Below are 25796 nucleotides of genomic sequence, written 5' to 3'. Positions count from 1 at the left end.
CTAACTACACCTGACAGATCAGAGGCAGGGACCCGCAGGACGTTTGTGTTTTCTGATGCGTGTGTGTATGTGTGTGTAAGAGACCAGTCAATGTTTGTCATTGTGGACATGTCTGTGTAGTCATGGCCTTCGCAGCCTTCATATGCTGAGGTCACTGAGCATTAATCCAAACCAGTACAGGCCAACGAAGATCCTCACATTCCCCTACTGCTCAACAGACCTTATTTAGCACATAGCTGGGAGGAACAATATGCCAAACCCTTTCTTGTTGTTTTGCTGTTTTGTTTCTATGAAAGACAACTGTGCTCAATGCAAACAGTTACAGCTAGTCTCTAAATGAAATGCATATTTCTTTGAATGTAGAACAGTAACATGTACTCCTCATTTTAAGATGGCTGGCAAAAGAATTCGTATGAAAAGCTAAAGCTGAAGCCTTAACTCATCCTGCATATGCAGCTCAAACCAGAAAGTTTCGCCATCCAAAATACAGGTAAAAAAATATTGTCATATTACCGACTGGGGTGGAATTGTCTCTAACCTTGGATGGATGCAGAATAGGATTTGGATCTATATAAATATAATAATGTTTTATTTTACAGTTAAACAATTTGAAGTTCATATTAAGACAAGGGCTCAGACAAAACTTAATCGACCCTGAGGGACCTCATGCTGTCAGTAGATTTGGGACATGTCTGGAGCTTACACTGCTGACATTTAGGTGGGGGGGGGGGGGGGGGGGGGGGTCTGGGTCTGGTGGCTCTTTTTCAGCCTCATCGCTCAAGATCATGGCTAATTTTGAGACATGGCATGGATCAGGATGGCGATCAGAATCAGCCTGAAAGGAACAGTTTGATGAAATTTTTTTTTTTAAATTTACACATTTATTGTCATGTAAAAATACTTGACCAGTCAAGACATGTCTGGTGTCTTAAATTTGCGTGTTTAGTATTAGAGCTAATGGAGCTAATCTCACCCAAATTTTTTCCATAAATATATGCCTACCCATGTGCCTTAAGACTTCTCGATTTCTTCATTAATGTGTAAAAATATGAACAAAACTTCACTGTGTAGATGAATTTATGAGGCCTGGCATCTGGAACAACCACAGTTCCCGTATTTATGTTAGAGATGTTAGGTGATCTTGGCTTCGATTACTTATTATCTGCATTAGTCTCACAGCTCTAGTGTAAAATGTCAACAAACAAAAAACACAAAAGTCAGAAAACGAACATGCTTTGGTTAACTGTTTAGCGTACTTGGAATTTTATTTATTTTATTTTTTTTACCAAACTAATCCTGTATGATTATAGTTTTAAAGCTCTGCATTAATATTTGCACAAAGCAGCAGAAGGTGGCATAGAGTCTGTCACATGCAACTGTACGTGTGATTAGCTGGTGACACTTCACTGCAGAACATGTACATGATTTACTTTGGCACATCTTGCTCCTTCAAGTTTCATTGTCCTTCACACAACTGAGATAATTGCAGTAATGTTGTCTATAATTAATGCCAAGCTTGATATACATGTATGAAGATTTGTAGATCTACATTACTTTGGTTGACACAAGGGAGTTTTATATGAGAAGCTATGCAGACCACTTCCATTCACAGCAAAGCAGCAGCAGAGAGAAGACAATCTTATGAATAATTCTGAATTCAGAGCGATCTGCTTTTAACATGGCCGTGAAACCACTTTAAAACAGCTTAGCTTATTATTAGCGAGACACTTAAGAAGTGTCTTGTCCGGAATGGCCGATGTCCTCGGCTGACCTGATGTGTGGTGAGGCTCGTGTTACCCAGACGGAAATATCGTCATCATCTTGTTAGCCTTCTGATGTAAGCCTGAGGCATGGTGTCAGATGGTCTCAAAATTTACAGCTCAATTTGGAGGCCACAGATCCAGCTGAGTATGGCTGTGGGCTGTCTTATAATGAAAATACCAATCCAAATTAGCGGCACTTGCCACAAGCGAAATGTTAATATCAGAGCTGGAAAAAAATGCTACTGAGGGGAGGGAAAAAAAGAGGTTGCTGTTTACGGTTGTGACATTCCCAGTGTTAGTGAATGTTCTAGGATTTTCAGTAATGTTTGATATTTTTGCGATGCCGCATGTGGAGAATGAACAATGGTGGCATGTTGATGAGGGAGTGTATATCTATAGGCCTTCTTTTATATCAGTGTCATTGAAAATTACCATTGAAGGCTTGGATTATGGAGGCCAGTGCCTATCTGCAGCACTGAGGAAAACAAGGGGCGTGAATACCTGGATAGAAGCTAGTGCAGTATCTCCATTAGGTGCCTCACCCTCCTGCCCTCTGGCACCGAGTAAATTAAAGCCTTTCTTTTCTGCTCCGATTTTCCACCAATGTCATGCTCATTACAGAAGGATATTGCCATCGACTCATACAAATAATGAAGGGAAATGAACACATTACTGTCTGGGTGCAGTAAAAACACATTTATCCTCTCATCTATTCTCTTGAAAATGGCATGAATCTCCCTTTAAAACGATTTCTGTTTGAATGAAGCAAAAGCTTTGTATTGGGAGTCTAGCTCAGAATAGAAATCTTGTCGTCGTCCCCCCGAAGCCCCCTCCCCCCGCCATCTTTCCATCTAGTTTGTTTGTGTGCAAGGCCAGTCTGTGTCAGTGATTATGTGTCTGATTAAATCATAGTTTCATAAGGCATACCATAGGCATGTCATATGCATGTTTCACAGCCTCAAATGAGACTCAAAGAGCAGAAAGGAAACTGTGAAGGAGGATTAGGATGTAGCTCTCCAAGCTCAGGTTGCAATTCTGCTTTATCGTTTACATGCTCGTTCATTTCCTGTCCTTTGCTTACATGTTATACAGTACTTCATATAGATATAGCTATATAGCTGCCTAAAACAACGCTCATTTTTGTGTTACATTCAGCTGTACACTTTCACACAAAGGTTACTAAACTTTACCTTTCCTGTAGCTAGGGTGCTGGATCATTTCTATATTTAATTTGCATCATTGACCTAGAAAGGAAAATACATATAGTGTGCTAATGTAAAAACTAAGAACTAATTCTAGACCATTTATGTATCTTATATAATTTTAAAGGTGTGCTCCACATTACCAGGTGAGTGATACTGTACATATTAAAGGCACAAAAGATGTGATTGAAGGTACTACCCCAGTGACAAGGAAGGGTACAGTACTATTTTTCTGAGAGTGTAGGAGCAGAAAATAAATAGTAAAAAAATACTGCAAATATGGGTGACCCTGACTGCAATAGAACGTGGGGGGGTTAATGTCAGTGCTGATGTGCAGTGAAGTGTGTTATGAGCAGCACATATTGATAGATAATGATTTACTCAATCACAGCTGAAGCGCCAGAGCTGATTGGCTTATATGACAGTCCCCAGTGTCCTCCCTGCACTTTTTTTCAATTAGATACCCATTTTATGTTGTAATGGTCCATTTACTAAGGTTTATGCCTGATGAGTTTAGGCCAGGGGTAATTACAAGGATTATTTACTTCTGTTAATTGAGGTCCCACATTTGCATGGGCGGTAAAGGTTAATGTCCTTTTGATATATATTTTCTTTCCTCCTCTGCAGACTGAGATGTTCCTGCGCGGTACAGGAGTAGCTCATGTAAACCAACGCTCAAGGGTGAAGGATTAGACGACTGCTTGTGTTTCTGACCCATGTCAAAAGATATACAGTCTTCTGGCATTTTTAACATTTTGGAATTGTATAATCAAGGTTCATTTTTAAGCTCAGCTGATGCCATGACTTCCTTCTTTGCCCCAGGTTGGTGTATACCACCGCTGCTTTAAACATGTCAACTCTTTAACTGGATCCTAATCCTTCTCATTCTCCATGCCTCTTAAGCACATGTAAATCATAGGGGTTTATACTAACATGAAATTTATATTTGAAGCAACATCTGAGTGCAAGCCTTTTTCCCCTACACTTTAAGTGACTCTGCGGTGAAGCTTTTTAAATAATCTTTCCTTTGGTATTTTAAGGCAAGATACTAAAGGTAGAAATGACAACTTTGGTCTTCTCTTAAACTGTAGCAATAAGTACATGGACATGTAGCAGAAAAAGTATTATTTCACTGTTTATATTTATTTGTCCAGTCCTGGCCACCACATTATCTGAAAGTTAGCTCTGCCTACTTGGCACAATCACATCATGTCATATATCCTTGTACAGCTTGGTTCCTCAGATATATGCATGTCAATTGATGCATCTTTATGATATACATGTCAATTTATCATTATAAACCTTGTAAACCAGACTAACTAGAGTGGAAACACAAACCACATTGTGTATTTGAGACTGTTTCTCTCAACATCAGTTTTATTCTTTATTTAGAACCAAAATCTCAGTTTCTAGATGATTTTCACTGATTTAAAAAAAAAAAAAATCATTTTAGGGATAGGAATGAACAATTATTATTATTATTATTATTATTATTATTATTATTATTATTATTATTATTATTAAATCAATGCAAATCATCTAGAAACTGAGGAATTTCCCAAATTGTTGATTATTGTTGAATTTAGGTTATATTTTATAGTGGGGAAAAATAGCATAAAGGATTTTGTTTTATAATGGACCATGGCATGTTCTTTATTAAACAATAAAGAAATTATTTTCCAATAACCTTTCTGTAGATGATTTTTTCCTGAGCATATCTTTATAGGAAAATAAATCTTTTAATTCTTACACAATTTTCATATTCAATACACATGCATATTCAAATAAACTGTGCATCATTTGCATGAATAAGTGTAAAAATTATATGAAAAAGTTCCAATATAATAAATACTTGAATGTCAGCAATCAACTGGCAAAAATTGACTGTGATATCTATAGTTCTGAAAGTGAATTGGATAATAATAATAATTTAAAAAATCAAAGTAAATTGAGTTTTTTTTAATCCATAAATGACCTTAGTGCCTTAAATTGCAAAAAAAAAAAAAAAAAAAAAAAAAAAAAAAAAAAAAAAAAAGAAAGAAAGGAAATAAACCTAAACAAAATGCTAACCTTCAATAGAACCAATAGAATGTTAATTTCGTTATCTAGAGTTTAGTTTAATTGGCTTCCACAGATCTCGTTAAAATGTTTTTGGGTTCAATGAAAATGAAAAAGGAGTCTGAATCTCCAGCTGTCAAGATAATAAATGAGGCCATTTCATCAGTAAAGTCTTCTGACAGAGATGCCATGCACTTTCCTGACACAATTATCCTTTAAAGTAATGAATCATGTAAATATGTTAAATATTTCACATGGTTCTTCGCGCTTAGAGCTTAAAGCGGTGAATACCAAGATTATGTGTTTTTTATCACACTAAAAGTGTTTGTTCAGTGTCAGGGAAAGGAATGAGGTAGAATATAACTTTTGGGTTACAGCTGCTTTGGCCTTTGATCTTTCCTTTAGTTCGATAGCACCATGTTTCTCATGTTTTGTGAGCTACATTGCCTCACTACTTATAGCATTATTGGCTGTTTTTGATTCATCTTATTCAGTGGTTTTGAATAACGATTCAATCCTGACAGTATGGCCTTGAGCTCCTGGCCTTTTCTACCTGATCCAATGGCATAAAGACAGAGCTGATATCCACTTGCACAATGCAAGCTTTATATTTTGACAGTATAACCTTTCTATGAGAACTATCTGCATTATCCATTATACAGTTCATCATTTATATCTTTTAGAGTCGAAGATGAAGCAAAATATCACAAGATTGTCACATTTGCAGGTATCTAGGTGTAAATCTGTGAGCTGTTAACAAAGCAGCTAATGTGACAGGATGTGTAGCCCCAGAGCTGTGGGACATCAGTGTTAGAGACAGTGATGAGAGAGCAGCTGATGGAAACACTCCAGGCATTTGATGTGACTCTCTTTAGCATGGATACTGTTACACATGTTGATCCTATTGACTCTCCTCTCTTTGCTCCTGAGTTTCAGTGTGTATCGTGTCTCAGTCCTCCGGGAGATGTGCTCCTCTCCCCACAGGACCAGTGCAGATCTGCCTTCAATTAAGGGATTACTGTATGTCAACATATGACTTCTCTTCATTGTGTGTGTTTTTCAAACACCAAGGTGTGTTTCCCTCCATTACTGGTTGGGTTTCAGGTAATTTGGGGTAAAAGGATGGCAAACGGATAGGCCTCGCCTGACACCAGAGTAAAAAGGAAACACAATCAGCCACTTCAACACAGCTTAAAGGAATAGTTCTGTCTCAGTAACATATCAGATTTACACTGTTCTATGTTGCTTTCTACCTGACTTATAAATAATTTTCTTTTCATGCCACAGAATATGTGAGCAGTTTCACACAAAACAATTAGCTTAAAAGTACAAAATAATGTATCTGATTTGACTTTATTAAAGGCCCAAACTATGTTAAAATCACAGAATTAGATCTCAATATATACTGTAGGTAATCAGCCAAGAAATGTTTGGTGAAAAATAACTACACCCCATGGAAATTGTTGCCTTTTTTAACATATTTGGACAAGCAAATATTTGATCATCTTTGAAACAGTACCTATTAATAAAGTTGTTATACCTGAACAAAACCACAAGGAAAATGAGATTTTTTAAAATCATTTATTTAACACAAATATCAATAGATGTTATATTCTTCTGAGGAAAAAGTAAATACACCCTTGGCCTCAGAAGCTAGCATTCCCTATTAGCAGAAATAACTTCTTGTAGGCTTTTTGCATAATTGTTTTTTTTTTCCCCCGAATTTTTGACCACAATTCCATGCAATATTCTTTCACCTGTGAGATGTTTTTCTTGCATGTAATGCCCATTACAAATCCACCCACAATATTTCAATGGGATTCAAATCCAGGCTTTGCCTAGGCCATTCCATAACCCTCCATTTCTTCTTTTTGAGCCATTCCTTGGTGGATTTGCTAGTGTGCTTAGGATCATTGTCCTGTTTTGGGTTGCATTTGTTTGCGGTGATGTACCCTTGTAGAAAATTCGCACAAACGTTGCATAATAGCATGATTGACATGTGAATTATACAGATGTAGTAGACTTTTCACATGCAGTTTTATTTTCATGAATGATTTTTTTCTTCATATGATTCATTTAGTCACATTTTAACATCATTCATATATCACTTGAGTTGAGTACTTAAATAGAGTACATGTGTACAATTCCAGAGCATAACATGATGTAATGAACCTTTGCATGTTTTTCACATGGGATCAGATATTATTCACATTATCCCGTGTGAAAAACATATGATGACATGTCAAATGGGTGTCATTATTCCATAAGGGTAACCTTTTAGTTTCAGTGTAGAAGTAGTAAACGCCAGATGCAAACCATGTCTGATTGACTACTTTTTGCATAAGGATGAAAATTATATGAATTTAATTTTGGTCAAACCATACCATTAGTGCTAATTAACTCAAACTTTTATCCACATTTTTTTCCATCCCTAACACGGAGGAGGGAGCCTAAACAGTGAAAAAGTGGATCTGAGTTGGTTTGTGTGCGTGTGTGTGTGTGTGTGTGTGTGTGTGTGTGTGTGTGTAAGGCTGTTAGCCTCAGGGCTTTAGCTAATGGGCCACCCAATTCCCAGCAGGCCCTGAGGCTGCAGCAGCTCAACATGAGTAGACCCTCATCATTAACTCTCAAGCACTACTCTTGCCTTAGCCATGTTCTGGCAATCTCATCAAATAACCTCGCTAATTATCACTCCCTGTCTTCTGTATACACACATGTGTAAAATATGCCAAACAGAACCTGAGACTAGCATTTAACCCATTTTTCAAAAACCTTTAGCAACATTGTGAAAATTTTAAGTGAAGTTTGCCAAATGTCATGCATCTTTCGCAATTAAAAAAAATAAAATAAAAAGACTATGCAAGTTGCACCAGTTTTAACAGCAAAGTTTTGCTGGTCAACCAGCATGGTCAGAATTACAGCACAAACCAGCATAAACCGCCAATCTAAGCTACATTTTGCATCAAGTCTGAAGAAGCTAATGCCATATTGCAAACCCATGACATTCCATCATAGCCATAGGAGTTTTCCATTGATTACTGAGGTATCTTCTAAACCCAGAAATGATTCAAATCTTCAAAAACAATATAAAGCCTCAAACATTAATTTTTTTTATGTTACTAGGTCTTGGATTACATTACAGCCTTTGGCTCAAGAATTCAGCATTAATATCAGCATTTTAGGAAACTCAGCATGGGTATTTTGTTCTGACATTTCACTGTGGCAGAATTCTATTTAGTCGGATAAATGAAGTGGTACACAGGAGGTGTGGCTTCTCATAGAGTTGTTCAACCTTGAGAAAAGCGAAGCACTAATGAAGGCTCGTTTTGTTGCCTTAAATAGAAAAGCAGGGATACTGTAATAGCTGTGTTCAATCCCTGCACTTGCAATGTTAAAGTTTACAAGTGGAATCCTATTTGTATTCTCTTTACCTTTCTTGATTTATGAATCCCACTCTCCAGCTCTCAGTGGTCACTGAGAGGCTTTCTGAATGCTCAGAATCCTCTCACTATAACAAGGGCAGTCTGTAGACATCCATTACACCAGGTCCTTTGCTTAATGCATTCTTTTGTGACTGATGTCCTTTTAAACGCAGCTCATAATCTCCTTTCATATTGTGTATTGATATCCAGCTCTTAACGCGTTATCTCTGCATATAAACATGGGTAATGGCAATCGGAGTGTTTACAGGAGCTAAAGGGACACTCGCCACTCCATTTGCATAAGAATGTGACAGCAGGCTTGAATCGCATCGCGCGCTACTCTGCATGCTTTCAAGGTCAATGCTGGTGCTACTTTTCGCTGCTTTAGGTTGTTGCTGTGGTTGTTTTTAAAACTCTTGCTAACTGAACAATGATGGCATAGTGAATAAGAAACATGGAGCTACTTTAGACAATGCTGTATGGGATTGAGCACAGACCAGGGCCGAGTGTGGTGTTTTTTTCTCTTGCTGTTGTCCCCACACTGATTCATTTTGACTTAGATATCTAGTATCCACAAATGTGGTTAGCTGCAGTCATGGTAATGATCTGCACTTATATAGAGCTTTTTTTTTTTAAACCTTAACAGTTCCAAAGCGCTTTACCATTTCTCATTCACCCATTCACACTCACACACCAATGGTAGCCATGCAAGGTGCTAGCTTGCCTTCAGGAGCAACTTGGGGTTCAGGGTCTTGCCCAAGGACACTTCGGCTGTGGAGTCATGTGCGCCGGGAATCAAACCACCAACCCTACGATTAGTGGATAACCCGCTCTACCACCTGAGCCACAGCTGCCCACAGTTACGTTTATGTTACGTGGTCATAGGGAACTAGCTAAGCTACCTGCCTTGCTAGTTGATGGCTCTATACCCGTTTTATGCTCCATATATATATATATTTTTTATCTCTTTTAAGATTCTAACAGGAATGTTTTTTTTTTTCTCAAATGGAGATGCACAGAACTGTTTTATAAATCCCACATATTTATTTATTTATTTATTTATTTATTTATTTTACCACACATTTCCCCATTTCCCAAAATATAGGCCTAAACAAAGTAGTAGCCTAATTTAAACCACTGTGACCCTGACCAGACAGTTACTGAGGGTGAATAAATTATCGTGCACAATCATGTTAATGAAGTGGTCTTTCCTTGTTCTGTGAGCTTCATATCTGACCATTTACTCATACCCATGAGCTTCATATCTGACCACTTGCACCTTTAGCACCCCACAGACCTACGGGCTGGCTCTACTATTAGAGAGAGACGATTTATCTAGAGTATGTACTCTTAGAAAAATGGTTCCTCAGTGGTTCATTGGATTGTTAAGGGTTCTCCGCTTCCTTAACAGGTTCTGATAGAGGAGCTGTTGTTGGGTTCAATATAAAACGTTTACTTCAAAAGTTCTTTCAGAGGGACAAACCAAGGAACCTTTAGGGCTCTAGATTGAACTTATTTTAATGTATGTTCAATGTTTGAGATCTTGTGTTGTCAATCAGCAATTTTTGGGTCTTGGGTTGTTGGTAGTTCATCTCGGATCTTATTGACTTGGGTGCCTTTTGAAAATATTTTTGAGTGGGGTCTTGCCTTTTGCAGCTCCTGTGTCAGCTTGCTAATTGTTAATTTATATAATGTATAAAATAGCTGTACTCTTCGATGGTTATTGCTTCTAGCGTTCTAAAGTGGGTCTACATTAAACATTTTCTAAAATGAAATGCTCTGTTGTAGGGTTGAACCTGTAAATGCTGCTCAAGAGGAACAAACTAGCTCTTTTTTTTAAGTGTATGAATGTAAAAATTAACAGCTGTGGAGTTTTTATTCAGAGATGTTCACAGAATGAATTCCTGATAGACAGCACAAAAGAGTGTGCATCTGTACAGAGTATTTATTCACACATCATTTTAAAATTAGATGATGGTAAACTCCAGTTAATTAGCTGTCAAGTAAACTGGATATCTTGGGTCAGAATCTGTTCTGTAAGCAGAGGCTAAAGTGCAGTGGTTAATGTTCTGTATGCTTCTGGAAGGTTGTGAGTTTACATACTTGGTTCTATGCTTGGGTTTTATTCCACCTGGTTTGTAATTCCCTTTGGATTAAAATCGTTTGCAAAATGAATGAAGGTAAATGAAAGAACATGAACTGAATGTCTTTACACAGTCAAGTATGTCATCATAATAACAACAGCATTGACTAAACACAATTTTCTTGTTCCTGCAGCTCCCTGTTTAGCTCTGTGCCTCTCCTCGTTAGAGCTGCATAAAGATTAAGAGAACGAGTGAGTACTAACTCACTTCCTCGAGCCTGCAGGGCAGCAGCAGCATGCTAATCTGCTATCAGTGTGGCATTCTCATTTGGCTTAAGAGATAGGCAAGCTTTTATAAGCAGCACCTCCGGATACAGCCTAGATTTCCATACTCAAGATGATAAACTTGTTCTGGCACCTGTGTAATTTGCTAATGACACATAATTTTAGCATGAACTGACTACAAAGCAAAATGAGAGAGAGGCTCAAATTTCCACAGTGGGAGAAGAAAGGCTCTGTCGTCGCATCGGGGAGAGTTTTTAGACTGACGCCTGTGTGGTCATTTTAACTGTCACTTTCTTTAATGAGGTGTGCTCAGTTTTGGGTTTTATTTGCAAAGATCACAGAAGTGCCTGGAGATGGGTAGATTTAATTAAGGGAAGTTGATGAAAGCACAAAGCCGTCGCCGTCTCATGAGTGTTTCCTCTGATAACAGTGAACATCCTGCCAGTGACAGGCTGAGCTGGAGAAAAGCTACAACTGTCAGTGAGCCACACATCGAGAGGATTCACATCACTTTTTTGCTTTTTTATTTATTTATACATGACTGTCAGTGGTGAAATAACTCTTAGACCAGCTGAATGAGTGTAGTTGTGTGAAGCCTTCTAACTCCTGTCTTAAACACGTTAATCGTGTGTTGTGAAGATTCCCATTTCTTGAATAATTTTAGGACAAAAATGAGTGGTTGATTTTAGGAAAGAATGAACAACATATTTGAGCATCATTAAACTGCAGCTTTTAGAGCCTGTTACTGACTACAGATATATTGGGTTTAAGCATCAGTGTACATAATAATAAAAAGGGATTTTTCTACATTAAAAATCTGTTCAACAGACTATGTGCAGTATAGCCCAGACTGTTTTAACCCTCTGGATGAGGGCAAACTGCAGGTTGTCCATCATTACCAGCCTTTAAGATTAGAGAATTATAGTTCTAGAACACTTGCTCTGAAAAATGATTTCAGATCCTAGGTGCCCATCTTTAACGGCCTTTGAGCTTTGAAGAAGCAACTTTGAAAAAGGCTTAAGCTCCACCCACTTGGCACAATCACACCAATCATACCATGCCATATGTCCCCAAAACTTGGCTTATTGGTTGGGGGTTCAAATCCCACCTCTGCCCTGTGTGCACTGAGTTTGCATGTGCTTCCTGTGCTTTGGGGGTTTCCTCCCCCAGTCCAAACACATGCATTGTAGGTTGATTGGCATTTCTAAATTGTTTGTAGTGTGTAAATGGGTGTGTGAGTGTGTGTGCGATTGCACCCTGCGATGGGTTGGCATCCTGTCCAGGGTGTCCTCCACCTTGTGCCCCGAGTTTCTTGGGATAGGCTCCAGGCTGTACATATAATTTACAGTATGCACCACTATGATATACATTCAGTTTATAATCCTTATAAACCACATTTACTAATGCTAACACCATTTAAAAATTGTTAAATGTTCCTATACTCAGAACCAAAAATCTCTGATTCTTAAAATGGTTGGAATTACATTTGATTTTATACTGAAAAAAGAAAGACAACTTTTGAAATGTTTTTTTTTTTTTATAGCAATCCATGGTGTTTTCTTGGTTAAACAATAAAGCAACGATTTTCCAACACACAGTTCTTTCACTTTCTTTAGAGTGAAGTAAATATTTGAATTCTAACACCACCCAAAGACTAGATTTTTGGTTTTATTAAATATGCAAATTGATGCATGTTTAATCAGATGAGGCCTCATTTACATGAATAAATATACATTTGTAAAGGGTTCCAATACAAAAATTACTTTAAATAACATAAGCAATCAACTGGTGAAGACTGATTGTGATTTCTGTTGTTTTGAAATATGACTCTATTCACAGGCAGTGTCTTGTCTTAAGCTGAAATTTAAATGTCATAGCAGTTTCATTGACAGACATAATGATCATAGAGCTTGAAAATAATAAAATAGGTGATATATTGGAGAGATTTAACACGCGAAATTTCATAGCTCTGTAAACTAGTTGAAACTTTTCACTCAAAGCTCTAGATATGTCATAAGAGAAGCTGTGAATGAAGTGAATTGAATGAGTCTTTACTCTGTGGCCTCTGTGTGCTAATTAGTATATCCTATCACTGTTAGCACAGACCACTAAGAGAAAGTCAACCTCGCTCTCATTATGTATTCTTATCTCCTTTCAGTTGAACATCGAGCAGATGGCGCCTCCATATCAAAGGATAATAATGATGTAGTTAGGAAATTAAGGTGTTATTAAAGTCCATTATATATGAAGAGGGGAAAAAAAAACAGGGAATTCAAAATACATGGAGGCATTAGTCGTTCCTTGATGATCCCATCTGTGTGTGTCTGTGTGTGTGTAAGTGTAGTCAAATGAACCTATACCATCCATTTGATATGCCGCAATATACACTGATACTAATTTGATGGTTTTCAGTCACCTAGGTCATACATCTTGTAACAGTGATGTTAACTAAGCAAGCGAGCTACGCTGAAGTGAACACCACCTCCATTACCTGCAGTGTATAGAGAAAGGTAATGCTAGCTGGCTATCTGACTTTGCCAAATGCCTTTTGGGGTTTCAGTAACTTGCTAGGTTTGTTGGCTATGTAGCTAGCTCATATTATTTGTGTTTTCAAACTACATAGTTTGGTATCTAGCAAAGATGCCCATTACACATTTTCCTGAGCATTATCTACAGTATATGCAATCACTACCAAACATCAAAGTGACATCTTAAGGTTGATACAGAGCTTTCACAATGTAAAAGATCAAAAGATCTAGCTAAACAATAACCTCAGTCAACTAGTTAACAGATTATCCGTACATGTTTCTGCAGCTCGGATATCTCCACTGCATAATTTTGAGATTATAATGTTTCCTTTGAAGCATTTTAAACTGAAGATACTGTATCTGATAAAATGGGTCAGGGATGCTCATCTGTCTTCACCATCTCAAGCTTTTCTTGCCTGAAATGTAGACGTTTGGCAGGAAACTGCTTTGTTTTGATTGGCTTTTTACGCTGTTAAAGTTGATCAAAAATATATGTAGCATAGTTGAAGATGAAATTTTTTTTTAAACTCAAATAAAAGTACTGATTTAATTAATGTAAAAAAAAAAAAAGTATAATTACAGTGAAACATGTACCCAAGTACGGTAAAGAGAGTAAATGCAGTTTGTTACTTTACACTCACTTACATGTGACCATCCAGGCATACAGCTGAACAGAAGAAATGTGGAGGACCCTACACTGGTGTCGCAACAGTCCATGACAGTACACCTCCCTGCCAGTAGAGGTCGATATCTCCAGATATGTAATCAGTCGTTAATTTCCGGTTTGCACTGTACAAGCACGTCTTTCAGTTCATCTTTGTGATGGAATTGTGTAAATTCTGAACCATGGTTTTTGTGTTTAAGCTCACAGCCTTCTGTTCCTTGGACGTTTAACTGCTGGACATCTACAACCAAATCTGTATGACTGCCTAATGTTATATTCATTGGTTTTTATAAGCGAGTCCACCAACAGTGGCTCTTTGGCAGTCTTGGGTTTTGGAGTCACAAACTTCCAGTCACTTGCAAAAGAATTAACCATTAAGCTACCATCGCTATAAGTCAAAGCAATCATGTTTATTACTATCGGACCTAACTAGTGCTGTGTGACTCTAAGCTTAGCTGAGTGCTTTTAGCTCTGATGATGGAGCACAGCTTTTTTCACTTTCCAGCAGGAAGCCCACACCTCACAGTCAATATCTATCAAGAAGCTTTTGGCAAATACCATTTACAGAGATGGCCTGGTGTACATGCCAGCAGGCTTTTTAGGCCTCTTTTTAGATGCCATTATTAACAGAGTGACCAAAACTCTTGCATTAACAGCTTGCTTCTATGATTTATGATCAATATATCACCACTACAGGGTGTGTGATTGCTTCTGTCCAATCGATTTCAGGTCACGGGCTGAAAATTGCTTTATGGAATGTAAACCAGACATTGTTTGTGTGTAAATATATCTTTATTGCTGGACTGAATTTCAGCTGCTTTACTGAATCAAAATAGGATTGGTCCTAATTCTGCTTGATTGGTTACATCTAGAAGGATGTTGCCGATCCATATTCAGCTGGTCATAATGTTGCTGTCTGTGTGAGAAGAATTCATTAGTAATTTTACATTTCAGTTTTGATACTATGAAAGCAAAAAGCCCCAACTCATCGGTGTTGTCACTCAGAACGTGAACTTGAGCCACTGAGAAAAAAAGTTTCAAACGTCTCTCACCAACAAAAGGAAGAAGACTCTTCATGTAAAAGACTTGCCTCCCTTTGACATGTCAAATTATTACTGTCAGGGACCTCATGACTTGAAATTCCTCTGTGGCTTATTAGTAGCCTGCAGCTCGCTCTCTCTGCTTTAACAGGGCTGACTAATGGACATGATTGGCAGACTACACCTAAAAAAAAGGTCACAGCTCAAAAATGTGCCTCCTTATACCTATATACTGAACTGACTGTTCTAACTGTCTATTAATTATGTATATTGTATATAAAATCTCTCTCTCTCCCTTTCTCACACATTCACTCTCACACACACAATGGTTAATGTCATAACAGCTTATTTATATCTATAAAAACATCATGGATCATATATTTAACAAGGGGAGGGGGGATTAAATTATCAAAATATTGAAAATGGTCTGTTATAAATATATTAGAAAAACGATTAAAGCCAAAGCTAGAGGTGAAAAAACAACAACCTCAAATTGGAGTGAAATAATCACAACAGCTGATTGAAATGCAGTCATTTTTTTTGCCTTGGTTAAATTAGGTTCGCTTGTGGCTGAACATTTCCTCTTGTTTTTGTTTAAATGAAACACATCCATGTTAGTTGAATACAGATTCAATTCTGTTATCCAATAACATGTTCACTACTAAACAAACTGTTCAACAACGTGTTTCTGCCCCAGGCTGCGACTCTGGAGGGTGAAACAAGGAGGTTAATGCAGCCAGCAGAGAGAGAGAGAGAGAGAGAGAGAGAGAGAGAGAGAGAGAGAGAGAGAGTGTGCATGTGTGTGTGTGTGTGTGTGTGTGTGAGTGTGAGTGTGTATGCGCACACACACACACACACACACACACACACACATATATATATATATATATATATATATATATATATATATATATATATATATATATATATATATATATATATATTAGACCCCTTTTCAGTTAGTAAACATTGTGACTTTTTTATGGGCGGAGCTTAGGTGGAGGCAGAACGATTCCCCTGACCACTTCACTAACACTAGCTAGCCGATTTTGTTAGCTTGTTTTTTTTTTAACAATGACTGGAGAAAATCTGATTTTATCTGAATATGTAAGGTCACTCACTGTCTGGGACAACAGTTGTTATTTCAAAAAGTTGCCTTTAACACAGGGAACCATACACGCACACTCAATGGATGGACGATCTGACTGGATTACCTCTTGTTGAGTGGCCTAACATCTACACCTACCTGATAGAGAAACGTGTATAGTAAAAAGAAACTGAGGGCATATAAATCTTTAGATGCCTATAACAAGGTGCTGAATGGTCACATACAAGACTTAAAATACAGAGATTTAAGAGGTAAGTTTTGTGTCGTACTAGCCGAAGTTCTGCCTAGCCAGCACCCAGGCTAGAAGACGACCGTGTACCAGGCTTGGGTCATTGTAAATAGACCTCAATTAATATAACACTTATGTTGATAACAGTTTTTATGTTAGCAAATGCAACTACTTGACACACACCTGACACATAACATGGGCCTTCTCACTTCACTGTTCCCTTTCCCTCTCTACAATTTCAATTATGGCAACTGTAGAAAGGGAGATGACACAAATAGTTTCCTTTATGTTTAGTCTCTGGTTGTTAGCTAGCAGATAGCTAAATGCTAGTTGTTATGGGCTAAAAAAGTTAGTATTATGTTAGAAATTACTTAACTTGTTCCCAAATTTCTGATTAGGTGGGCATGCATGAGAAATCTTTAGACACGTAACCAAACCATAATCAGTACCAGCAAAACACAATAGTTTATTTAACCTTACCTGATATGAAGTGTGTGCTGCAAATGCTAGCATTTTTGATGATCATTTCTGTCCTGATGATTGTTGATCGTCTGATGATCGTTTCTGCTCTGTCCTTTTACTGCGTTTAACCACAGCTGTCGTCGTTTTTTTTGTCTGTCAGTGGCAGCAGCTATGCGATAAAATTTTAAATTGGACCCTTTACTCTGTTGATTCTGGCATCCAACAACATAAAAAGATGACAATTTAAGCTCCTTATGTAGCCAACTCTGTGCTAATTTGTATCGGCTGCCTCCAGTTTTCCCTTTGTCTTTCCTCCAGCTAACGCTGTGACGTAATTGCAAAAGGATCTATATATATATATATATATATATATATATATACACCCACCCACACCCACCCACCCACCCACCCACACACACACACACACACACACACACACACACACACACACACATATATATATATATATATATATATATATATATATATATATATATATATATATATATATATATATATATAATGTTAAGATATTTCTGTGCTAAGGTGGCAAATTGTTAATAATATAAGCCCTTTCAGGCGTTTGCCTGCTTGCGTTTGCTTTCATTCTTTTTTGTTGTTGGCTTCATCTTTCTTTAATTATGCTGTGAGTGATCGAGATTTGGGGAGAAAGTGAAAATGTGATCTTTCGGAAATGATTGCTATGTTCACAGATTATATTTAGTAATAAAGCCTGTGTTTATTTCATTTACACCAGTTCCTCTGTTTTAGCGATGAATAAAATGCATTTCAACTCCATTGAAATTCAGCTCTAATCTAATGCCTCAGTATTAGAGAGTGCATCTTATTGATCTCAGATTATATCAGCAGCCTTCCTTTTCCAAGTTAACTGATATTTTCTATTTCTGCAAAGTGTAATAAATTGCCTCCTCTATGAAAAAGGTAAAAGTGTATTATTTAGGATCAAAGGGCAGTTTATACTGACGACTATTTTTGAGACTAGAAACTGCCAGTCCTTTTTTGCTACATTGTAGAGCAGTTTAAATCATCTGCATCTGTAAAGTAATTTGTATCTGTTATCGGATTGAGATGGACATTGGGAAAATGGGAGAGTGGTTGTTTCTGAATCACATACAAAATTTAAGTGCAAATATTTAACTTGTGGTATTTAAATTATATACAGTGCGGTGAAATAGTGTATTGTAATTTGTGTAGCTGTGTTTCTTATGTTTTTGTGTATCTCATAGTAAATAGTTTTAGATTTTCAAAGAAAATACAATATAAAACAAAGGCAACCTGAGTAAACACACAACACAGTATTTATCATTTGTTTAATTGAAGAAAAAGAAAGGTTATCCAACATCTATCACCCATGTGAAAAACTAATTGCCCCCTTAAAATTAAAATTGTGCTACCTTTAGCAACAATAACTGCAATCAAATGCTTCTGATAACTGGAGATCAGTCTTTCACTTACTTCTAGGACTTGGACTTACAGTACTCCTATGCTTTGGATCATTGTCTTGCTGCATAATCCAGTTGTGCAGACATTCACCTTTAGGATTTTCTGGTAGAGAGCAGAATTCATGTTTCCCTCAATTATTGCAAGTTGCTCAGGCACTGAAGCAGCAAAGCATCCCCACACCATCACACTTCCACCACCATGCTTGACCATAGGTATGATGTTCTTTTTGTGGAATTTACATCAGATAATGGGACCCCTGTCTTCCAAACAGTTCCACTTTCGACCCATCAATCCATAGAACATTCTCCCAAAAGGTTTGAGGATCATCAAGGTGCGTTTTGGCAAAATTCAGATGAGTCTTAATGTTCTTCTGGGTTAGCAGTGGTTTTCACCTCGCCACTTTTCCATGTATGCCATTTTTGTCTGGTAGTGGAGTCATGAACAGTGACCTTTATTGATGCAAGAGAGGCCTGTAGTTCCTTCGATGTTGTCCTTGGCTCTTTTGTGACTTTCTGAATGAGTAATTGCTGTGCTCTTGGAGGAGTTTTGAAAGGTTGGAGGCTTCTGGGAAGGTTCACTACTGAGTCCCAGAGCCTTTGAAATAGCTTTGTAACCCTTCCCAGACTGATGCATTTCAATCACCTGCTTCCTCATCAATTCTGGAATTTCTTTCAAATTTGGCATAGTGTGTTACTGGGTAAGACCTTTTAACCAAATTCATGCTCTTGAAAAAGTTCTATGTAAGTGTTTATTTGATTGAACAGAGTTTGCAGTAGTTAGGACTGGTTGTGTCTAGTCCATCTAAACCCTATTATTGCAGTTTCATAGATTTTGGTAATTACAGGGACAAATACATTTTCACACAGGCCCAGTTGGTAGTGGATATTTTATTTGTTTCAATAAATAACATTTATCATTTAAAACTGTATTTTGTGTTTACTATATCACACAGCAATTTTGTGTCTTTGTCCTATAGTAGATATTTAACTCTTTAACACATGCGTTTTAGCATCGCCATAACATTTCCATCTAAGACACACACGCATGTCAGTCTCTCCTTCCCACAGGATCCTGTAGCACTTTAGAATTTTTGCATTTGCTGAGATTTACAAAAGTTACTACAACCTTCATAATGAAACAATTCATTTAAATTACAACTATATCCAATATGCCATAATCTTTGTTTGTTTGAGAAGTTAGCCTGTATAAAAATCTTAATGACAAATAAGGTAAAGATTTCTGTCCCATAGCATCCATGTCTAACATATGCACATTTATTTAAGTCTTTCTCTAGTCTTGAACCTGCCAAGTGAAACAATTTAATCACTTTTGTACCTGTATTGTTGATTTGATAACTTATTAGAAAAATGCACACATTTTAGCATCTCTGTCTCAAAGCATCATTATTTAACACACGTGCACAGCCTAGGTACCTATTTTCCTCAGATTATTGTTCCACTGTTTCTTTCTAATGACCTTGATTTAAATTACACAGCTGTGTGTGAACTTTCATGTCTCTTTCTAAAAGTAGACGAGAGTTTTACCATTAGCTTTGACTTCTACACGCACCTGAGCTCCCTTTGGTCAGGGTCAGCACCCCTCTCTCTCCAGCACCGAACTCCCTTAAACAATTAGCTCTTATCAAATACGCACTTTAATTGGTTTAATTATCTCCTCTACAGTAAGAGGATGTCTGTAGCCTACTTTGATAAAAGTCCTGTCCCGTTTTTTCCTCCTCTAACTGACAGGCTAATTTTCCGAAGTTAAAATATCCCACAAATAAAATTCACCCGCCGATGATTCCGTGTGTGGAAAGTTTTAAGAAGCACGTTTTACTGATTCAGCCAGCAGCAGCGCCAGCTAGTTTAGTTGTTTTGCTCATCAATCATGGTGAGAGGAGTGGATTACACCTAATAAAGGTGGCGTTGATGGCTGAGATGTGGGTGCTGAAACCGTGGCTGTAGCTCCTCGGCTGCGAGCGAGAGGTTCCATCTGGATCTGATCAGCATAAGGCCGCAGGACCTACCATAATCGCCCCAGAGTAACTCAGGTAAACTATCACAGATGTGAGATAATTGCGAGGAGTTCGCTCTCAAAACAATATAATTCAGGGGGACCTCACAGCCTCCGCATCACGACAGCTTTATAAGGAAGTCTAAAGGAGGAACTTCACCAAGGACTTTCAATAAAGAGCTCTTTGTGCTCAGTTCTTTTTTTTTCAATTCCTGGACGGAAGTTTGAGGTGTTTGAGGTCATAACCATTGGTCATGTTTATTTTTGGTCACTGCAATTTTAAACATAAAAGACCAATTCAGTTCAAACTTCTATACAGTTGAGGTCATAAGTTTACATACACCTTGCTGAATCTGCAAATGTAATTTTTTTTTTTTTTTAAATAACTGAATTTACCCAAATGAACCAGTTTAAAAGTTTGCATATGCTTGATTATTAATACTGTGTGTTGTTACCTGGATGATCAACGACTGTTTTTATATGTGTTATGATAGTTCTTCATGAGTCCCTTGGTTGTCCTGAGTAGTTAAACTGCCTACTGTTCCTCATAAAAATCCTCCAGATCCTGCACATTATTTGGTTATTTGACCCATTTCCAACAGCTATATGATTTTGAGATCCATCTTTTCGCACATTAAGTGCATTTGAGGGACTCATACACAGCTATTACAAAAGGTGCAAACATTCACTGATTCTCAGAAAGACAACATTATACATTAAGAGCCAAGGGGTGTAACATTTTGACCAGGGTGATCAGTGTAAATTTATTTTATTTACATTTAAATTACATTATATATTACATTTTATTAGTTGTTATTCTGTCCTCTGGGGAACATGCATATGTGTGTATATATATATATATATATATATATATATATATATATATATATATATATATATATATATATATATATATATATATATATATATAAAATACGATTAACGATTATATGTAACCAATTGTATGTAAAGACCTAATAAATTAAATATAAAAATAAATAAAAAATTTAAAATAAATTAAAACTAATACATTTTTTGATTCTGTTTTTGCACTGTTCATAAAATTCATCATTTTGCACTGTTCATACTGTATACTAGAAACACTAGCAACATTTTTATTATAAAAACGTTAAGATAGGTGTAAAAGATTAAAAGGATGAAATATTGAAATGTGTTAGTTTAGAAGGCATGTTGTTTAATATTTTGTTAAACAAGTATTAATTCTATATTCACTTGAAGTTTGCACAAATATGTCCAGGACTACCAAAGCCTTCCACTTTTCCTGTATATAATAATCACGATGTTAGCGTGCATTATGTAGGGTGTAGTATATAAATTGTAACTCATTAGAGATTCAATGTACCTTGTTTAACAGAGGCTTAGAACAAATGAGCATGTACTGTTGCTTTAAATTAGGCTTGCTGTCCCAGATAGAATTATATACACCACGCTTGCCTAAAAGTCATCTATTTGTGATTATTAATAATGGTACTCTAGGCATTACCCAAAATTTTGGATACTAATTGAATTAATTTAAAATATAACTCATGCAGCCTCCAAAAAACATAAATCTACTCAGTCATTTCCACTAAATTAGTATTTACAGGCCACCAGGGCACTCTTCTGAAGTTCTACAGGAATTTGCAGCCCTCCTCTTGAATCTAGTTGTTGAATACAGAAAAAACAGTAATCAGTAGAGACTGGAACATTCGTTTTGATACTCCTCTCGCCCTCTGAACCTGCCGCATTCATCCTACTGCTCTACTTCTGCTCTGAGATATCTACACTTCTGAATCAGCTTCTGCTTATATGGACAGTTTCACATGGATACCCTAAAGGTTTGCACTTCCCTAATAACTGCTGCTGTAATCATAGAGACTACGCTATGCTCATCCCAAGACTCTTACTCCCAATATGCTCATGCCGTTCAGCACATTTAATATTGTTTGCTTTTACATGTTTACAAATGGATACTATAATGATTTATAATGCCACTCTTCAGCGTCAGCCAGAATAGTTTCTTTAGATTCTGGTTTTGAGTCTCTCAAGATTTATTTCTGGTGTCGTCTCAGAGAGTTTTTCATTGTCACAGTTAACTCTGGCTTGCTCATTCGGGATCTAGATCAGATTTCTAAGTGGTATATAAATAAAATTGAAGTGAGGTAAATAGTACACGTGGGGCCATATTCACAGTTGAGTTATGCATGCACAGTGCCAAGGTAGTGTTAAGTAATACTGTAGTATTTGTTTTATACAGAGGACATCTGCGGAGGCAGCATCTTAATTGAATATGATATAGTATATGATGTAATAAGTACAGTAGGATGCAGAATATAAGTTGCACTATAGTGCAATATGTAGGGTGCAGTAACTAGGAGTCAGTTGTGCCAAATGTAACATGCACTTTGTATGCTGCAATGTATAAAGTACAGTTGCAGTTATAGTTGGAAGATGCAATAACAAAGAGGCAGGTTGCCACAGCATATTAGGTGATAGTATGCATATTAGCATATTAGGTAGTATGTAGGCCACAATGAACTGGGTGTAATATAAGCTTCATTCTATGATGTATCATCCAATATACTGCACCCAGTATACCATGGCCTATATACTACACCAAATACACTGAAGCCAGCATACTGCACCTTACATACTACTCCCAATATACTGCGACCTACATATTCCACCCAAAATTCTACATACTGCACCTTACTGTACATATTGCACCCTACCAACAATACATTATAGTATATATTACACCCAATATAATGAAACATACATACCGCACCTTACATAATACACCTGTTATACTGTGCCTTACATACTCCAGTCTACATGCAAAGTGCAGTATACTGGGTATAGTATGTAAGGTGAAGTATGCCAGTTGCAGTTTATTTGGTGTACTATGTAACCTGTAGTATGTAGGCTGTGGTTAACTGGGTCTTGTATGTAAGGCACAGTATCTAGGCTGCAATATGTAATGGGTGTAGTATGTAGGCTGTACTATATTGGGTGTAGTATGTAAGGTGCAGTATGCAGATTTCATGCAGAAGTGATGAAGTATGTATGACTTTTCAACAAATGTGACAAACTTGTTTTTGCCCACTTTTTGTCCTGTCCACAATTGAATCTTGAACTTATATAGGCTTCCTAAATGCTGAAAGGCCAGAAATCTTGCTCATGCATGTGTGGTTTTGACCCACCCCTGACAACACATTTTTTCAGGAAAATCAACGAGTAAGTATCTAGCTGTAAAAATGATAATTTGCCCAAGATGCTATAAAAGTTTTATGTATTTATTTGCCCTGAAAAGCATCCACTGCTTTATTAAATGAGGAGAAGAGGGCGAAGACTCAAGGCTCAGAGCAGAAACAGGTGCTGAGGAAATAAAAAGCTTTTTTTATGAATCGTGTTTGGATCCAGCAATTACTTTCTCTCCAATTACCTTTTCGCTTTTTTCTTTTGCCCCCGAGAAATAGTCCTCCTTTGGCTCGCTAACATGAGCGCACGCACATCTCTGAGAGGCTAAGAGCCATTTTTGTGGTCATGCTTTAACAGTGTATGACTGGAGGGGAGGGAGAATCAATATAATCAGGAAGGAAAAACGACAGAGAGAGGAAAAGAGAGAGACAGTTGGATTCAGCCCATGCATGTTCGAGGGTATTTTCAGTAATTGTAAATAATTGGTTGCTTCGCGGAGAAGTGACACGGATGCCAAGTCATACCAGGCTACATGGTTGAATATTCTAACTAATTGGCTCTTTCAAAAAGGCTAAGGCATTTTTAAGGTCCTCAAATTGGTCTTCTCTCCTTCAGAGAATGGCACGAGTGCCAAAACTAATTAGACCGTTGCTGATTGTTTAGAAACCCAAAGTGCGCTAAGGCAAACCAGACGAGAGTGAGAGAGAGGCCGAGCCAGGAACTGCTCTACAATGTCTCAGCTGGGGAGCAAAAACAAAATGGGCCTTATTGGGTAAGAACTTCACAACAAGGATTGCTTTGACAATATGCGGTGTACCAGCACAAAAAACCCTCATTTCAGATCTCTTTAATCTGAGCATATGTGACTCACACACACACACACACACACACACACACACACACACACACACACACTCTCTCTCTCTCTCTCTCTCTCTCGCTTTTGTTCTTGAATTGGAGCTGTGGTTCTATGGAATGGCATAGAATAAAGTCCCTAATGAGAGATGGTTGTGGTTTGAGGATCTTGTATCACACAAGGCTGCAGCATTTTAATCAGAGAGAACATTTAGCTGTGTGTTTATCAAGCGCTGTCACGTCGGCTCTGGGCTTTAGCGGTTTCCTGACCTTTAACCTGTGTTCTCATCAGTGACCGTACGGACTCCTGTTTCCATTTGTTCCTAAAATTACAGTGCTTATTATTCACAGCTTGTTGCCCTTTAACAGAGGAAATTATCCAGCACTGTTTTGACTATACATATTTCCCTTTCTTAATTCATCACAGATGCTTATGTTCTCTGTTTTACTCCAAAATTGTCCACCTTACATGCCTTGTTCCATCCCTCAGTCCCGTGTTCTGGTGTGTCCTTTACTTTATGGCTAGAAATGTGTATCGGGCATGCATTAATTGTGCCAACTGTGGAGCAACAGCTCATTTCCCATGGTGCACCTGGGAGGGTTGGGTTTGGTGTGCCATGGTAAAACAAAGCTCTGTGGAACTCTGAGAGATGAAAATGGAGTGAGAGAGACAGAGGGGGAAAGAGAGAACAGGCCAGTGTGTCCTAGTAGCCTCATTCTCCATGCTTGCAGAGCATGTCCCAACTGTTGTCAATTTATCAATGTAACGTGCACTAGTGGGCACAGTTTGAGCCTCCATTAGTGCAGGTGTTTCCATCCATCTCTGCCTCCCTCACTTACTCCACCTTGTCAGAGGAAACTAAATGGGGCATTTGAAGAAATGTAAACAAGCCTCAGTGGACGATTGGCGCGTCCTCGGGCCTAAACACAGAGGAGGAGTTCAGGCCTGCTGTTCAACAAAAAAAGGCTCTCAAAGTGCTTTATACAGCTCCATTTAATCACTCATCACTCGTTTTCTCTCTGGGAAGACTGTCAATCTTTTTGCTACATCAGTCTTTTTGCCATCTGTTATGTTTTTTTTTGGGGGGGGGGTTTCAGACAGGAATATCATTGCTGTCTGTGTTATGGACCATTTTGTCTCTTAATAATCAAAACGCAATTGTTGTAAGGGTTTCTAATTTGTTGAGTGAACAACACACATGGATTCTCTTCATGCATGCACATTAAAGTGCGGTTTATTCACACATAATGAACAATAAACTGATGGAAACAAGCCAGGTTTGATCTTCAGCTTCACTATATTACTTTTAAAATCCGAATATTTTGAAAATCCAGGGCATTAGCCACTTTAATGATTTTCATAGATTTTTATGCCAAAACCATATAATATGACTGGAGACTACACTCTAACAACTAGGA

General features: G+C 37.5%; 1 protein-coding gene across 2 annotated transcripts in view; it reads left to right on the top strand.

Moving 5' to 3' along the window:
* LOC108272161 (uncharacterized) overlaps nucleotides 1-25796 on the top strand; it is a 128650-nt gene that overhangs the window by 42450 nt on the left and 60404 nt on the right. The window lies entirely within an intron of this gene.

This window comes from Ictalurus punctatus, chromosome 11 (genome assembly GCF_001660625.3).
Source record: "Ictalurus punctatus breed USDA103 chromosome 11, Coco_2.0, whole genome shotgun sequence".
Classification (NCBI taxonomy): domain Eukaryota; kingdom Metazoa; phylum Chordata; class Actinopteri; order Siluriformes; family Ictaluridae; genus Ictalurus; species Ictalurus punctatus.
Note: the sequence above shows the minus strand (reverse complement) of the source record. Positions and strands in the feature narration are given on the sequence as shown.